This window comes from Nannobrachium achirus, assembly GCF_963921795.1.
Source record: "Nannobrachium achirus genome assembly, chromosome: 16".
Taxonomy (NCBI): domain Eukaryota; kingdom Metazoa; phylum Chordata; class Actinopteri; order Myctophiformes; family Myctophidae; genus Nannobrachium; species Nannobrachium achirus.
In genome coordinates, this window is record NC_137823.1 from 30,984,105 (window position 1) to 31,002,310 (window position 18,206).

Genomic DNA, 18,206 nt, shown 5'->3' on the forward strand with positions numbered 1-18,206 from the left:
TTGAAGTTGAGATCAGTACTATTGACTTTGAAGTGCTGCAGCAGCTGAAAAACATCTTGGACAACACTAGTCTTCCTATAAGAGTCAGTGATGCTATAAACATCACAGAAGTCAATATAACCTTCATAGGTAAGGATATACAGTACAGTATGTTCACGTTTCTGGGATTGCACAGTTGACTGTAGTAAGCAAAACCAAAGTACACATACTTTATATCATATTGAAGAACATCATCAAGAGGATTGTGGTTTATATTACTTACACAAGTTGGTCATTTATACTAACAAACCTGTGATTTTTGTAATCAAATTCTTAATGTGTACCATTCTGCTGACCACAGAACTACAACAACTCTATGAATACATAGTTGAAGTTGAGATCAGCACCGTTGATGTTGAAGTGTTACAGCAACTGAAGGACATATTGCACAACACCAGTCTTCCTATAAGAGTCAGTGACTCAATAAACATCACAGAAGTCAATATAACCTTAACAGGTATGAATAGTTTAATAAACATAATAATAATGTACTGCAACCATCAGGTCACATTTACTATGAAAACCTCCAGCTCATGTCCGTCAGTGACTAAGTGTGTCACGCTAGTGAAGGCAGTGTCTGTGCCGCGTCATCACTGATTGGCTCTCAGATTAAATGCTACGTCTGTTTGTGTGTGTGTCTCTGTGTGTCTGTCTCTGTGCGGTGCCGCTAGTTGACGGTCGCTTCTCGCCGCTAGGGTGTGTTACTTGTATTACAGTAAACAACAATATTGATTTATTTTTCAGTCTGAATAATTATTTTCTTAAAATTCCTATGTGGAGCATTGCATATTGAATCAGGAAAATATGTTGTAATCTAATGGCTTACCTTGTACTATTCCCCACAGAACTGCCACAGCTGTATGAATACCTAGTTGAAGTTGAGATCAGTACTATTGACTTTGAAGTGCTGCAGCAGCTGAAAAACATCTTTGACAACGTCAGTCTTCCTCTAAGAGTCACTGACAAAATAAACATCACAGAAGTCAACATAACATTCATAGGTAAGGATACAGTATATTGTTGGGGGTTTCTGGGATTTTACAGTTGACTGTAGTAAGAAATACCAAAGTACACTTCATCAAGAAGATTGTAGTTTATATTACACAAGTTGGTCATTATACTGACAAACCTGTGATTTCTGTAATCAAATTACTTATTGTGTACCATTCTGCTGACCACAGAACTACCACAACTCTATGAATACATAGTTGAAGTTGAGATCAGTACTATTGACTTTGAAGTGCTGCAGCAGCTGAAAAACATCTTGGACAACACTAGTCTTCCTATAAGAGTCAGTGATGCTATAAACATCACAGAAGTCAATATAACCTTCATAGGTAAGGATATACAGTACAGTATGTTGACGTTTCTGGGATTGCACAGTTGACTGTAGTAAGCAAAACCAAAGTACACATACTTTATATCATATTGAAGAACATCATCAAGAGGATTGTGGTTTATATTACACAAGTTGGTCATTTGACTGACAAACCTGTGATTTTTGTAATCAAATTCTTAATGTGTACCATTCTGCTGACCACAGAACTACCACAACTCTATGAATACATAGTTGAAGTTGAGATCAGCACTGCTGATGTTGAAGTGTTACAGCAACTGAAGGACATATTGCACAACACCAGTCTTCCTATAAGAGTCAGTGACTCAATAAACATCACAGAAGTCAATATAACCTTAACAGGTATGAATAGTTTAATAAACATGATAATAATGTATTGCAACCATCAGGTTGCATTTACTTTGAAAACCTCCAGCTCATGTCCGTCAGTGACTAAGTGTGTCACGCTAGTGAAGGCAGTGTCTGTGCCGCGTCATCACTGATTGGCTCTCAGATGAAATGCTACGTCTGTTTGTGTGTGTGTCTCTGTGTGTCTGTCTCTGTGCGGTGCCGCGAGTTGACGGTCGCTTCTCGCCGCTAGGGCGTGTTACTTGTATTACAGTAAACAATAATATTGATTTATTTTTCAGTCTGAATAATTTTCTTAAAATTCCTATGTGGAGTGTTGCATAATTTGAATCAGGAAAATATGTTGTAATCTAATGGCTTACCTTGTACTATTCCCCACAGAACTGCCACAGCTGTATGAATACCTAGTTGAAGTTGAGATCAGTACTATTGACTTTGAAGTGCTGCAGCAGCTGAAAAACATCTTTGACAACGTCAGTCTTCCTCTAAGAGTCACTGACAAAATAAACATCACAGAAGTCAACATAACATTCATAGGTAAGGATAAAGTATATTGTTGGGGGTTTCTGGGATTTTACAGTTGACCGTAGTAAGAAATACCAAAGTACACTTCATCAAGAAGATTGTAGTTTATATTACACAAGTTGGTCATTATACTGACAAACCTGTGATTTCTGTAATCAAATTACTTATTGTGTACCATTCTGCTGACCACAGAACTACCACAACTCTATGAATACATAGTTGAAGTTGAGATCAGTACTATTGACTTTGAAGTGCTGCAGCAGCTGAAAAACATCTTGGACAACACTAGTCTTCCTATAAGAGTCAGTGATGCTATAAACATCACAGAAGTCAATATAACCTTCATAGGTAAGGATATACAGTACAGTATGTTGACGTTTCTGGGATTGCACAGTTGACTGTAGTAAGCAAAACCAAAGTACACATACTTTATATCATATTGAAGAACACCATCAAGAGGATTGTGGTTTATATTACTTACACAAGTTGGTCATTTATACTAACAAACCTGTGATTTTTGTAATCAAATTCTTAATGTGTACCATTCTGCTGACCACAGAACTACCACAACTCTATGAATACATAGTTGAAGTTGAGATCAGCACTGTTGATGTTGAAGTGTTACAGCAACTGAAGGACATATTGCACAACACCAGTCTTCCTATAAGAGTCAGTGACTCAATAAACATCACAGAAGTCAATATAACCTTAACAGGTATGAATAGTTTAATAAACATGATAATAATGTATTGCAACCATCAGGTTGCATTTACTTTGAAAACCTCCAGCTCATGTCCGTCAGTGACTAAGTGTGTCACGCTAGTGAAGGCAGTGTCTGTGCCGCGTCATCACTGATTGGCTCTCAGATGAAATGCTACGTCTGTTTGTGTGTGTGTCTCTTTGTGTCTGTCTCTGTGCGGTGCCGCGAGTTGACGGTCGCTTCTCGCCGCTAGGGCGTGTTACTTGTATTACAGTAAACAATAATATTGATTTATTTTTCAGTCTGAATAATTTTCTTAAAATTCCTATGTGGAGTGTTGCATAATTTGAATCAGGAAAATATGTTGTAATCTAATGGCTTACCTTGTACTATTCCCCACAGAACTGCCACAGCTGTATGAATACCTAGTTGAAGTTGAGATCAGTACTATTGACTTTGAAGTGCTGCAGCAGCTGAAAAACATCTTTGACAACGTCAGTCTTCCTCTAAGAGTCAGTGACACAATAAACATCACAGAAGTCAATATAACATTCATAGGTAAGGATACAGTATGTTGTTGGGGGTTTCTGGGATTTTACAGTTGACTGTAGTAAGAAATACCAAAGTACACTTCATCAAGAAGATTGTAGTTTATATTACACAAGTTGGTCATTAAACTGACAAACCTGTGATTTCTGTAATCAAATTACTTATTGTGTACCATTCTGCTGACCACAGAACTACCACAACTCTATGAATACATAGTTGAAGTTGAGATCAGTACTATTGACTTTGAAGTGCTGCAGCAGCTGAAAAACATCTTGGACAACACTAGTCTTCCTATAAGAGTCAGTGATGCTATAAACATCACAGAAGTCAATATAACCTTCATAGGTAAGGATATACAGTACAGTATGTTGACGTTTCTGGGATTGCACAGTTGACTGTAGTAAGCAAAACCAAAGTAAACATACTTTATATCATATTGAAGAACACCATCAAGAGGATTGTGGTTTATATTACTTACACAAGTTGGTCATTTATACTAACAAACCTGTGATTTTTGTAATCAAATTCTTAATGTGTACCATTCTGCTGACCACAGAACTACCACAACTCTATGAATACATAGTTGAAGTTGAGATCAGCACCGTTGATGTTGAAGTGTTACAGCAACTGAAGGACATATTGCACAACACCAGTCTTCCTATAAGAGTCAGTGACTCAATAAACATCACAGAAGTCAATATAACCTTAACAGGTATGAATAGTTTAATAAACATGATAATAATGTATTGCAACCATCAGGTTGCATTTACTTTGAAAACCTCCAGCTCATGTCCGTCAGTGACTAAGTGTGTCACGCTAGTGAAGGCAGTGTCTGTGCCGCGTCATCACTGATTGGCTCTCAGATGAAATGCTACGTCTGTTTGTGTGTGTGTCTCTTTGTGTCTGTCTCTGTGCGGTGCCGCGAGTTGACGGTCGCTTCTCGCCGCTAGGGCGTGTTACTTGTATTACAGTAAACAATAATATTGATTTATTTTTCAGTCTGAATAATTTTCTTAAAATTCCTATGTGGAGTGTTGCATAATTTGAATCAGGAAAATATGTTGTAATCTAATGGCTTACCTTGTACTATTCCCCACAGAACTGCCACAGCTGTATGAATACCTAGTTGAAGTTGAGATCAGTACTATTGACTTTGAATTGCTGCAGCAGCTGAAAAACATCTTTGACAACGTCAGTCTTCCTCTAAGAGTCACTGACAAAATAAACATCACAGAAGTCAACATAACATTCATAGGTAAGGATACAGTATATTGTTGGGGGTTTCTGGGATTTTACAGTTGACTGTAGTAAGAAATACCAAAGTACACTTCATCAAGAAGATTGTAGTTTATATTACACAAGTTGGTCATTATACTGACAAACCTGTGATTTCTGTAATCAAATTACTTATTGTGTACCATTCTGCTGACCACAGAACTACCACAACTCTATGAATACATAGTTGAAGTTGAGATCAGTACTATTGACTTTGAAGTGCTGCAGCAGCTGAAAAACATCTTGGACAACACTAGTCTTCCTATAAGAGTCAGTGATGCTATAAACATCACAGAAGTCAATATAACCTTCATAGGTAAGGATATACAGTACAGTATGTTCACGTTTCTGGGATTGCACAGTTGACTGTAGTAAGCAAAACCAAAGTACACATACTTTATATCATATTGAAGAACATCATCAAGAGGATTGTAGTTTATATTACTTACACAAGTTGGTCATTTATACTAACAAACCTGTGATTTTTGTAATCAAATTCTTAATGTGTACCATTCTGCTGACCACAGAACTACCACAACTCTATGAATACATAGTTGAAGTTGAGATCAGCACCGTTGATGTTGAAGTGTTACAGCAACTGAAGGACATATTGCACAACACCAGTCTTCCTATAAGAGTCAGTGACTCAATAAACATCACAGAAGTCAATATAACCTTAACAGGTATGAATAGTTTAATAAACATAATAATAATGTACTGCAACCATCAGGTCACATTTACTATGAAAACCTCCAGCTCATGTCCGTCAGTGACTAAGTGTGTCACGCTAGTGAAGGCAGTGTCTGTGCCGCGTCATCACTGATTGGCTCTCAGATGAAATGCTACGTCTGTTTGTGTGTGTGTCTCTGTGTGTCTGTCTCTGTGCGGTGCCGCTAGTTGACGGTCGCTTCTCGCCGCTAGGGTGTGTTACTTGTATTACAGTAAACAACAATATTGATTTATTTTTCAGTCTGAATAATTATTTTCTTAAAATTCCTATGTGGAGCATTGCATATTGAATCAGGAAAATATGTTGTAATCTAATGGCTTACCTTGTACTATTCCCCACAGAACTGCCACAGCTGTATGAATACCTAGTTGAAGTTGAGATCAGTACTATTGACTTTGAAGTGCTGCAGCAGCTGAAAAACATCTTTGACAACGTCAGTCTTCCTCTAAGAGTCACTGACAAAATAAACATCACAGAAGTCAACATAACATTCATAGGTAAGGATACAGTATATTGTTGGGGGTTTCTGGGATTTTACAGTTGACTGTAGTAAGAAATACCAAAGTACACTTCATCAAGAAGATTGTAGTTTATATTACACAAGTTGGTCATTATACTGACAAACCTGTGATTTCTGTAATCAAATTACTTATTGTGTACCATTCTGCTGACCACAGAACTACCACAACTCTATGAATACATAGTTGAAGTTGAGATCAGTACTATTGACTTTGAAGTGCTGCAGCAGCTGAAAAACATCTTGGACAACACTAGTCTTCCTATAAGAGTCAGTGATGCTATAAACATCACAGAAGTCAATATAACCTTCATAGGTAAGGATATACAGTACAGTATGTTGACGTTTCTGGGATTGCACAGTTGACTGTAGTAAGCAAAACCAAAGTACACATACTTTATATCATATTGAAGAACACCATCAAGAGGATTGTGGTTTATATTACTTACACAAGTTGGTCATTTATACTAACAAACCTGTGATTTTTGTAATCAAATTCTTAATGTGTACCATTCTGCTGACCACAGAACTACCACAACTCTATGAATACATAGTTGAAGTTGAGATCAGCACCGTTGATGTTGAAGTGTTACAGCAACTGAAGGACATATTGCACAACACCAGTCTTCCTATAAGAGTCAGTGACTCAATAAACATCACAGAAGTCAATATAACCTTAACAGGTATGAATAGTTTAATAAACATGATAATAATGTATTGCAACCATCAGGTTGCATTTACTTTGAAAACCTCCAGCTCATGTCCGTCAGTGACTAAGTGTGTCACGCTAGTGAAGGCAGTGTCTGTGCCGCGTCATCACTGATTGGCTCTCAGATGAAATGCTACGTCTGTTTGTGTGTGTGTCTCTTTGTGTCTGTCTCTGTGCGGTGCCGCGAGTTGACGGTCGCTTCTCGCCGCTAGGGCGTGTTACTTGTATTACAGTAAACAATAATATTGATTTATTTTTCAGTCTGAATAATTTTCTTAAAATTCCTATGTGGAGTGTTGCATAATTTGAATCAGGAAAATATGTTGTAATCTAATGGCTTACCTTGTACTATTCCCCACAGAACTGCCACAGCTGTATGAATACCTAGTTGAAGTTGAGATCAGTACTATTGACTTTGAATTGCTGCAGCAGCTGAAAAACATCTTTGACAACGTCAGTCTTCCTCTAAGAGTCACTGACAAAATAAACATCACAGAAGTCAACATAACATTCATAGGTAAGGATACAGTATATTGTTGGGGGTTTCTGGGATTTTACAGTTGACTGTAGTAAGAAATACCAAAGTACACTTCATCAAGAAGATTGTAGTTTATATTACACAAGTTGGTCATTATACTGACAAACCTGTGATTTCTGTAATCAAATTACTTATTGTGTACCATTCTGCTGACCACAGAACTACCACAACTCTATGAATACATAGTTGAAGTTGAGATCAGTACTATTGACTTTGAAGTGCTGCAGCAGCTGAAAAACATCTTGGACAACACTAGTCTTCCTATAAGAGTCAGTGATGCTATAAACATCACAGAAGTCAATATAACCTTCATAGGTAAGGATATACAGTACAGTATGTTCACGTTTCTGGGATTGCACAGTTGACTGTAGTAAGCAAAACCAAAGTACACATACTTTATATCATATTGAAGAACATCATCAAGAGGATTGTAGTTTATATTACTTACACAAGTTGGTCATTTATACTAACAAACCTGTGATTTTTGTAATCAAATTCTTAATGTGTACCATTCTGCTGACCACAGAACTACCACAACTCTATGAATACATAGTTGAAGTTGAGATCAGCACCGTTGATGTTGAAGTGTTACAGCAACTGAAGGACATATTGCACAACACCAGTCTTCCTATAAGAGTCAGTGACTCAATAAACATCACAGAAGTCAATATAACCTTAACAGGTATGAATAGTTTAATAAACATAATAATAATGTACTGCAACCATCAGGTCACATTTACTATGAAAACCTCCAGCTCATGTCCGTCAGTGACTAAGTGTGTCACGCTAGTGAAGGCAGTGTCTGTGCCGCGTCATCACTGATTGGCTCTCAGATGAAATGCTACGTCTGTTTGTGTGTGTGTCTCTGTGTGTCTGTCTCTGTGCGGTGCCGCTAGTTGACGGTCGCTTCTCGCCGCTAGGGTGTGTTACTTGTATTACAGTAAACAACAATATTGATTTATTTTTCAGTCTGAATAATTATTTTCTTAAAATTCCTATGTGGAGCATTGCATATTGAATCAGGAAAATATGTTGTAATCTAATGGCTTACCTTGTACTATTCCCCACAGAACTGCCACAGCTGTATGAATACCTAGTTGAAGTTGAGATCAGTACTATTGACTTTGAAGTGCTGCAGCAGCTGAAAAACATCTTTGACAACGTCAGTCTTCCTCTAAGAGTCACTGACAAAATAAACATCACAGAAGTCAACATAACATTCATAGGTAAGGATACAGTATATTGTTGGGGGTTTCTGGGATTTTACAGTTGACTGTAGTAAGAAATACCAAAGTACACTTCATCAAGAAGATTGTAGTTTATATTACACAAGTTGGTCATTATACTGACAAACCTGTGATTTCTGTAATCAAATTACTTATTGTGTACCATTCTGCTGACCACAGAACTACCACAACTCTATGAATACATAGTTGAAGTTGAGATCAGTACTATTGACTTTGAAGTGCTGCAGCAGCTGAAAAACATCTTGGACAACACTAGTCTTCCTATAAGAGTCAGTGATGCTATAAACATCACAGAAGTCAATATAACCTTCATAGGTAAGGATATACAGTACAGTATGTTGACGTTTCTGGGATTGCACAGTTGACTGTAGTAAGCAAAACCAAAGTACACATACTTTATATCATATTGAAGAACATCATCAAGAGGATTGTGGTTTATATTACTTACACAAGTTGGTCATTTATACTAACAAACCTGTGATTTTTGTAATCAAATTCTTAATGTGTACCATTCTGCTGACCACAGAACTACCACAACTCTATGAATACATAGTTGAAGTTGAGATCAGCACCGTTGATGTTGAAGTGTTACAGCAACTGAAGGACATATTGCACAACACCAGTCTTCCTATAAGAGTCAGTGACTCAATAAACATCACAGAAGTCAATATAACCTTAACAGGTATGAATAGTTTAATAAACATGATAATAATGTATTGCAACCATCAGGTTGCATTTACTTTGAAAACCTCCAGCTCATGTCCGTCAGTGACTAAGTGTGTCACGCTAGTGAAGGCAGTGTCTGTGCCGCGTCATCACTGATTGGTTCTCAGATGAAATGCTACGTCTGTTTGTGTGTGTGTCTCTTTGTGTCTGTCTCTGTGCGGTGCCGCGAGTTGACGGTCACTTCTCGCCGCTAGGGCGTGTTACTTGTATTACAGTAAACAATAATATTGATTTATTTTTCAGTCTGAATAATTTTCTTAAAATTCCTATGTGGAGTGTTTGCATAATTTGAATCAGGAAAATATGTTGTAATCTAATGGCTTACCTTGTACTATTCCCCACAGAACTGCCACAGCTGTATGAATACCTAGTTGAAGTTGAGATCAGTACTATTGACTTTGAAGTGCTGCAGCAGCTGAAAAACATCTTTGACAACGTCAGTCTTCCTCTAAGAGTCACTGACAAAATAAACATCACAGAAGTCAACATAACATTCATAGGTAAGGAATAAGGATACAGTATACTGTATTGTTGGGGGTTTCTGGGATTTTACAGTTGACTGTAGTCAGAAATACCAAAGTACACTTCATCAAGAAGATTGTAGTTTATATTACACAAGTTGGTCATTATACTGACACACCTGTGATTTCTGTAATCAAATTACTTATTGTGTACCATTCTGCTGACCACAGAACTACCACAACTCTATGAATACATAGTTGAAGTTGAGATCAGTACTATTGACTTTGAAGTGCTGCAGCAGCTGAAAAACATCTTGGACAACACTAGTCTTCCTATAAGAGTCAGTGATGCTATAAACATCACAGAAGTCAATATAACCTTCATAGGTAAGGATATACAGTACAGTATGTTGACGTTTCTGGGATTGCACGGTTGACTGTAGTAAGCAAAACCAAAGTACACATACTTTATATCATATTGAAGAACATCATCAAGAGGATTGTGGTTTATATTACTTACACAAGTTGGTCATTTATACTAACAAACCTGTGATTTTTGTAATCAAATTCTTAATGTGTACCATTCTGCTGACCACAGAACTACCACAACTCTATGAATACATAGTTGAAGTTGAGATCAGCACTGTTGATGTTGAAGTGTTACAGCAACTGAAGGACATATTGCACAACACCAGTCTTCCTATAAGAGTCAGTGACTCAATAAACATCACAGAAGTCAATATAACCTTAACAGGTATGAATAGTTTAATAAACATGATAATAATGTATTGCAACCATCAGGTCACATTTACTATGAAAACCTCCAGCTCATGATCGTCAGTGACTAAGTGTGTCACGCTAGTGAAGGCAGTGTCTGTGCCGCGTCATCACTGATTGGCTCTCAGATGAAATGCTACGTCTGTTTGTGTGTGTGTCTCTGTGTGTCTGTCTCTGTGCGGTGCCGCAAGTTGACGGTCGCTTCTCGCCGCTAGGGTGTGTTACTTGTATTACAGTAAACAATAATATTGATTTATTTTTCAGTCTGAATAATTATTTTCTTAAAATTCCTATGTGGAGCATTGCATATTGAATCAGGAAAATATGTTGTAATCTAATGGCTTACCTTGTACTATTCCCCACAGAACTGCCACAGCTGTATGAATACCTAGTTGAAGTTGAGATCAGTACTATTGACTTTGAAGTGCTGCAGCAGCTGAAAAACATCTTTGACAACGTCAGTCTTCCTCTAAGAGTCAGTGACACAATAAACATCACAGAAGTCAATATAACATTCATAGGTAAGGATACAGTATGTTGTTGGGGGTTTCTGGGATTTTACAGTTGACTGTAGTAAGAAATACCAAAGTACACATCATCAAGAAGATTGTAGTTTATATTACACAAGTTGGTCATACTGACAAACCTGTGATTTCTGTAATCAAATTACTTATTGTGTACCATTCTGCTGACCACAGAACTACCACAACTCTATGAATACATAGTTTAAGTTGAGATCAGCACTGTTGATGTTGAAGTGTTACAGCAACTGAAGGACATATTGCACAACACCAGTCTTCCTATAAGAGTCAGTGACTCAATAAACATCACAGAAGTCAATATAACCTTTACAGGTATGAATAGTTTAATAAACATGATAATAATGTATTGCAACCATCAGGTTGCATTTACTATGAAAACCTCCAGCTCATGTTCGTCAGTGACTAAGTGTGTCACGCTAGTGAAGGCAGTGTCTGTGCCGCGTCATCACTGATTGGCTCTCAGATGAAATGCTACGTCTGTTTGTGTGTGTGTCTCTGTGTGTCTGTCTCTGTGCGGTGCCGCAAGTTGACGGTCGCTTCTCGCCGCTAGGGCGTGTTACTTGTATTACAGTAAACAATAATATTGATTTATTTTTCAGTCTGAATAATTATTTTCTTAAAATTCCTATGAGGTGCATTGCATATTGAATCAGGAAAATATTGTGTAATCTAATGGCTTACCTTGTACAATTTATTCCCCACAGAACTGCCACAGCTGTATGAATACCTAGTTGAAGTTGAGATCAGTACTATTGACTTTGAAGTGCTGCAGCAGCTGAAAAACATCTTTGACAACGTCAGCCTTCCTCTAAGAGTCAGTGACGCAATAAACATCACAGAAGTCAATATAACATTCATAGGTAAGGATACAGTATGTTGTTGGGGGTTTCTGGGATTTTACAGTTGATCGTAGTAACAAAAAAAAAGTACACATCATCAAGAAGATTGTAGTTTATATTACACAAGTTGGTAATTATACTGACAAACCTGTGATTTCTGTAATCAAAATACTTATTGTGTACCATTCTGCTGACCACAGAACTACCACAACTCTATGAATACATAGTTGAAGTTGAGATCAGTACTATTGACTTTGAAGTGCTGCAGCAGCTGAAAAACATCTTGGACAACACTAGTCTTCCTATAAGAGTCAGTGATGCTATAAACATCACAGAAGTCAATGTAACCTTCATAGGTAAGGATACAGTATGTTGTTGGGGGTTTTGGGGATTTTACAGTTGACTGTAGTAAGAAATCCAAAGTACACATAATCAAGAAGATTCTAGTTTATGGGGTCCACTCAATATGCCGACGGGCCGCTGTTCCGACTAGCGTTGGCAGGTTAGTTAATCGTCACGGTTACTGAGGTTAGGTTTAGGGTTGGGGTTAGAGTTAGGGTTAGTTTTATTGTCGGAATACCGGCCCGTCGGCATATTGATGCGGACCCGTAGTTTATATTACACAAGTTGGTCATTATACTGACAAACTTGTGATTTCTGTAATCAAAATACTTATTGTGTACCATTCTGCTGACCACAGAACTACCACAACTCTATGAATACATAGTTGAAGTTGAGATCAGTACTATTGACTTTGAAGTGCTGCAGCAGCTGAAAAACATCTTGGACAACACTAGTCTTCCTATAAGAATCAGTGATGCTATAAACATCACAGAAGTCAATATAACCTTCATAGGTAAGGATATATACAGTACAGTATATTGACGTTTCTGGGATTGCACAGTTGACTGTAGTAAGCAAAACCAAAGTACACATACTGTATATCATATTGAAGAACATCATCAAGAGGATTGTGGTTTATATTACTTACACAAGTTGGTCATTTATACTAACAAACCTGTGATTTTTGTAATCAAATTCTTAATGTGTACCATTCTGCTGACCACAGAACTACCACAACTCTATGAATACATAGTTGAAGTTGAGATCAGCACCGTTGATGTTGAAGTGTTACAGCAACTGAAGGACATATTGCACAACACCAGTCTTCCTATAAGAGTCAGTGACTCAATAAACATCACAGAAGTCAATATAACCTTAACAGGTATGAATAGTTTAATAAACATGATAATAATGTATTGCAACCATCAGGTTGCATTTACTTTGAAAACCTCCAGCTCATGTCCGTCAGTGACTAAGTGTGTCACGCTAGTGAAGGCAGTGTCTGTGCCGCGTCATCACTGATTGGCTCTCAGATGAAATGCTACGTCTGTTTGTGTGTGTGTCTCTTTGTGTCTGTCTCTGTGCGGTGCCGCGAGTTGGCGGTCGCTTCTCGCCGCTAGGGCGTGTTACTTGTATTACAGTAAACAATAATATTGATTTATTTTTCAGTCTGAATAATTTTCTTAAAATTCCTATGTGGAGTGTTGCATAATTTGAATCAGGAAAATATGTTGTAATCTAATGGCTTACCTTGTACTATTCCCCACAGAACTGCCACAGCTGTATGAATACCTAGTTGAAGTTGAGATCAGTACTATTGACTTTGAATTGCTGCAGCAGCTGAAAAACATCTTTGACAACGTCAGTCTTCCTCTAAGAGTCACTGACAAAATAAACATCACAGAAGTCAACATAACATTCATAGGTAAGGATACAGTATATTGTTGGGGGTTTCTGGGATTTTACAGTTGACTGTAGTAAGAAATACCAAAGTACACTTCATCAAGAAGATTGTAGTTTATATTACACAAGTTGGTCATTATACTGACAAACCTGTGATTTCTGTAATCAAATTACTTATTGTGTACCATTCTGCTGACCACAGAACTACCACAACTCTATGAATACATAGTTGAAGTTGAGATCAGTACTATTGACTTTGAAGTGCTGCAGCAGCTGAAAAACATCTTGGACAACACTAGTCTTCCTATAAGAGTCAGTGATGCTATAAACATCACAGAAGTCAATATAACCTTCATAGGTAAGGATATACAGTACAGTATGTTCACGTTTCTGGGATTGCACAGTTGACTGTAGTAAGCAAAACCAAAGTACACATACTTTATATCATATTGAAGAACATCATCAAGAGGATTGTGGTTTATATTACTTACACAAGTTGGTCATTTATACTAACAAACCTGTGATTTTTGTAATCAAATTCTTAATGTGTACCATTCTGCTGACCACAGAACTACAACAACTCTATGAATACATAGTTGAAGTTGAGATCAGCACCGTTGATGTTGAAGTGTTACAGCAACTGAAGGACATATTGCACAACACCAGTCTTCCTATAAGAGTCAGTGACTCAATAAACATCACAGAAGTCAATATAACCTTAACAGGTATGAATAGTTTAATAAACATAATAATAATGTACTGCAACCATCAGGTCACATTTACTATGAAAACCTCCAGCTCATGTCCGTCAGTGACTAAGTGTGTCACGCTAGTGAAGGCAGTGTCTGTGCCGCGTCATCACTGATTGGCTCTCAGATTAAATGCTACGTCTGTTTGTGTGTGTGTCTCTGTGTGTCTGTCTCTGTGCGGTGCCGCTAGTTGACGGTCGCTTCTCGCCGCTAGGGTGTGTTACTTGTATTACAGTAAACAACAATATTGATTTATTTTTCAGTCTGAATAATTATTTTCTTAAAATTCCTATGTGGAGCATTGCATATTGAATCAGGAAAATATGTTGTAATCTAATGGCTTACCTTGTACTATTCCCCACAGAACTGCCACAGCTGTATGAATACCTAGTTGAAGTTGAGATCAGTACTATTGACTTTGAAGTGCTGCAGCAGCTGAAAAACATCTTTGACAACGTCAGTCTTCCTCTAAGAGTCACTGACAAAATAAACATCACAGAAGTCAACATAACATTCATAGGTAAGGATACAGTATATTGTTGGGGGTTTCTGGGATTTTACAGTTGACTGTAGTAAGAAATACCAAAGTACACTTCATCAAGAAGATTGTAGTTTATATTACACAAGTTGGTCATTATACTGACAAACCTGTGATTTCTGTAATCAAATTACTTATTGTGTACCATTCTGCTGACCACAGAACTACCACAACTCTATGAATACATAGTTGAAGTTGAGATCAGTACTATTGACTTTGAAGTGCTGCAGCAGCTGAAAAACATCTTGGACAACACTAGTCTTCCTATAAGAGTCAGTGATGCTATAAACATCACAGAAGTCAATATAACCTTCATAGGTAAGGATATACAGTACAGTATGTTGACGTTTCTGGGATTGCACAGTTGACTGTAGTAAGCAAAACCAAAGTACACATACTTTATATCATATTGAAGAACATCATCAAGAGGATTGTGGTTTATATTACACAAGTTGGTCATTTGACTGACAAACCTGTGATTTTTGTAATCAAATTCTTAATGTGTACCATTCTGCTGACCACAGAACTACCACAACTCTATGAATACATAGTTGAAGTTGAGATCAGCACTGCTGATGTTGAAGTGTTACAGCAACTGAAGGACATATTGCACAACACCAGTCTTCCTATAAGAGTCAGTGACTCAATAAACATCACAGAAGTCAATATAACCTTAACAGGTATGAATAGTTTAATAAACATGATAATAATGTATTGCAACCATCAGGTTGCATTTACTTTGAAAACCTCCAGCTCATGTCCGTCAGTGACTAAGTGTGTCACGCTAGTGAAGGCAGTGTCTGTGCCGCGTCATCACTGATTGGCTCTCAGATGAAATGCTACGTCTGTTTGTGTGTGTGTCTCTGTGTGTCTGTCTCTGTGCGGTGCCGCGAGTTGACGGTCGCTTCTCGCCGCTAGGGCGTGTTACTTGTATTACAGTAAACAATAATATTGATTTATTTTTCAGTCTGAATAATTTTCTTAAAATTCCTATGTGGAGTGTTGCATAATTTGAATCAGGAAAATATGTTGTAATCTAATGGCTTACCTTGTACTATTCCCCACAGAACTGCCACAGCTGTATGAATACCTAGTTGAAGTTGAGATCAGTACTATTGACTTTGAAGTGCTGCAGCAGCTGAAAAACATCTTTGACAACGTCAGTCTTCCTCTAAGAGTCACTGACAAAATAAACATCACAGAAGTCAACATAACATTCATAGGTAAGGATAAAGTATATTGTTGGGGGTTTCTGGGATTTTACAGTTGACCGTAGTAAGAAATACCAAAGTACACTTCATCAAGAAGATTGTAGTTTATATTACACAAGTTGGTCATTATACTGACAAACCTGTGATTTCTGTAATCAAATTACTTATTGTGTACCATTCTGCTGACCACAGAACTACCACAACTCTATGAATACATAGTTGAAGTTGAGATCAGTACTATTGACTTTGAAGTGCTGCAGCAGCTGAAAAACATCTTGGACAACACTAGTCTTCCTATAAGAGTCAGTGATGCTATAAACATCACAGAAGTCAATATAACCTTCATAGGTAAGGATATACAGTACAGTATGTTGACGTTTCTGGGATTGCACAGTTGACTGTAGTAAGCAAAACCAAAGTACACATACTTTATATCATATTGAAGAACACCATCAAGAGGATTGTGGTTTATATTACTTACACAAGTTGGTCATTTATACTAACAAACCTGTGATTTTTGTAATCAAATTCTTAATGTGTACCATTCTGCTGACCACAGAACTACCACAACTCTATGAATACATAGTTGAAGTTGAGATCAGCACTGTTGATGTTGAAGTGTTACAGCAACTGAAGGACATATTGCACAACACCAGTCTTCCTATAAGAGTCAGTGACTCAATAAACATCACAGAAGTCAATATAACCTTAACAGGTATGAATAGTTTAATAAACATGATAATAATGTATTGCAACCATCAGGTTGCATTTACTTTGAAAACCTCCAGCTCATGTCCGTCAGTGACTAAGTGTGTCACGCTAGTGAAGGCAGTGTCTGTGCCGCGTCATCACTGATTGGCTCTCAGATGAAATGCTACGTCTGTTTGTGTGTGTGTCTCTTTGTGTCTGTCTCTGTGCGGTGCCGCGAGTTGACGGTCGCTTCTCGCCGCTAGGGCGTGTTACTTGTATTACAGTAAACAATAATATTGATTTATTTTTCAGTCTGAATAATTTTCTTAAAATTCCTATGTGGAGTGTTGCATAATTTGAATCAGGAAAATATGTTGTAATCTAATGGCTTACCTTGTACTATTCCCCACAGAACTGCCACAGCTGTATGAATACCTAGTTGAAGTTGAGATCAGTACTATTGACTTTGAAGTGCTGCAGCAGCTGAAAAACATCTTTGACAACGTCAGTCTTCCTCTAAGAGTCAGTGACACAATAAACATCACAGAAGTCAATATAACATTCATAGGTAAGGATACAGTATGTTGTTGGGGGTTTCTGGGATTTTACAGTTGACTGTAGTAAGAAATACCAAAGTACACTTCATCAAGAAGATTGTAGTTTATATTACACAAGTTGGTCATTATACTGACAAACCTGTGATTTCTGTAATCAAATTACTTATTGTGTACCATTCTGCTGACCACAGAACTACCACAACTCTATGAATACATAGTTGAAGTTGAGATCAGTACTATTGACTTTGAAGTGCTGCAGCAGCTGAAAAACATCTTGGACAACACTAGTCTTCCTATAAGAGTCAGTGATGCTATAAACATCACAGAAGTCAATATAACCTTCATAGGTAAGGATATACAGTACAGTATGTTGACGTTTCTAGGATTGCACAGTTGACTGTAGTAAGCAAAACCAAAGTACACATACTTTATATCATATTGAAGAACACCATCAAGAGGATTGTGGTTTATATTACTTACACAAGTTGGTCATTTATACTAACAAACCTGTGATTTTTGTAATCAAATTCTTAATGTGTACCATTCTGCTGACCACAGAACTACCACAACTCTATGAATACATAGTTGAAGTTGAGATCAGCACCGTTGATGTTGAAGTGTTACAGCAACTGAAGGACATATTGCACAACACCAGTCTTCCTATAAGAGTCAGTGACTCAATAAACATCACAGAAGTCAATATAACCTTAACAGGTATGAATAGTTTAATAAACATGATAATAATGTATTGCAACCATCAGGTTGCATTTACTTTGAAAACCTCCAGCTCATGTCCGTCAGTGACTAAGTGTGTCACGCTAGTGAAGGCAGTGTCT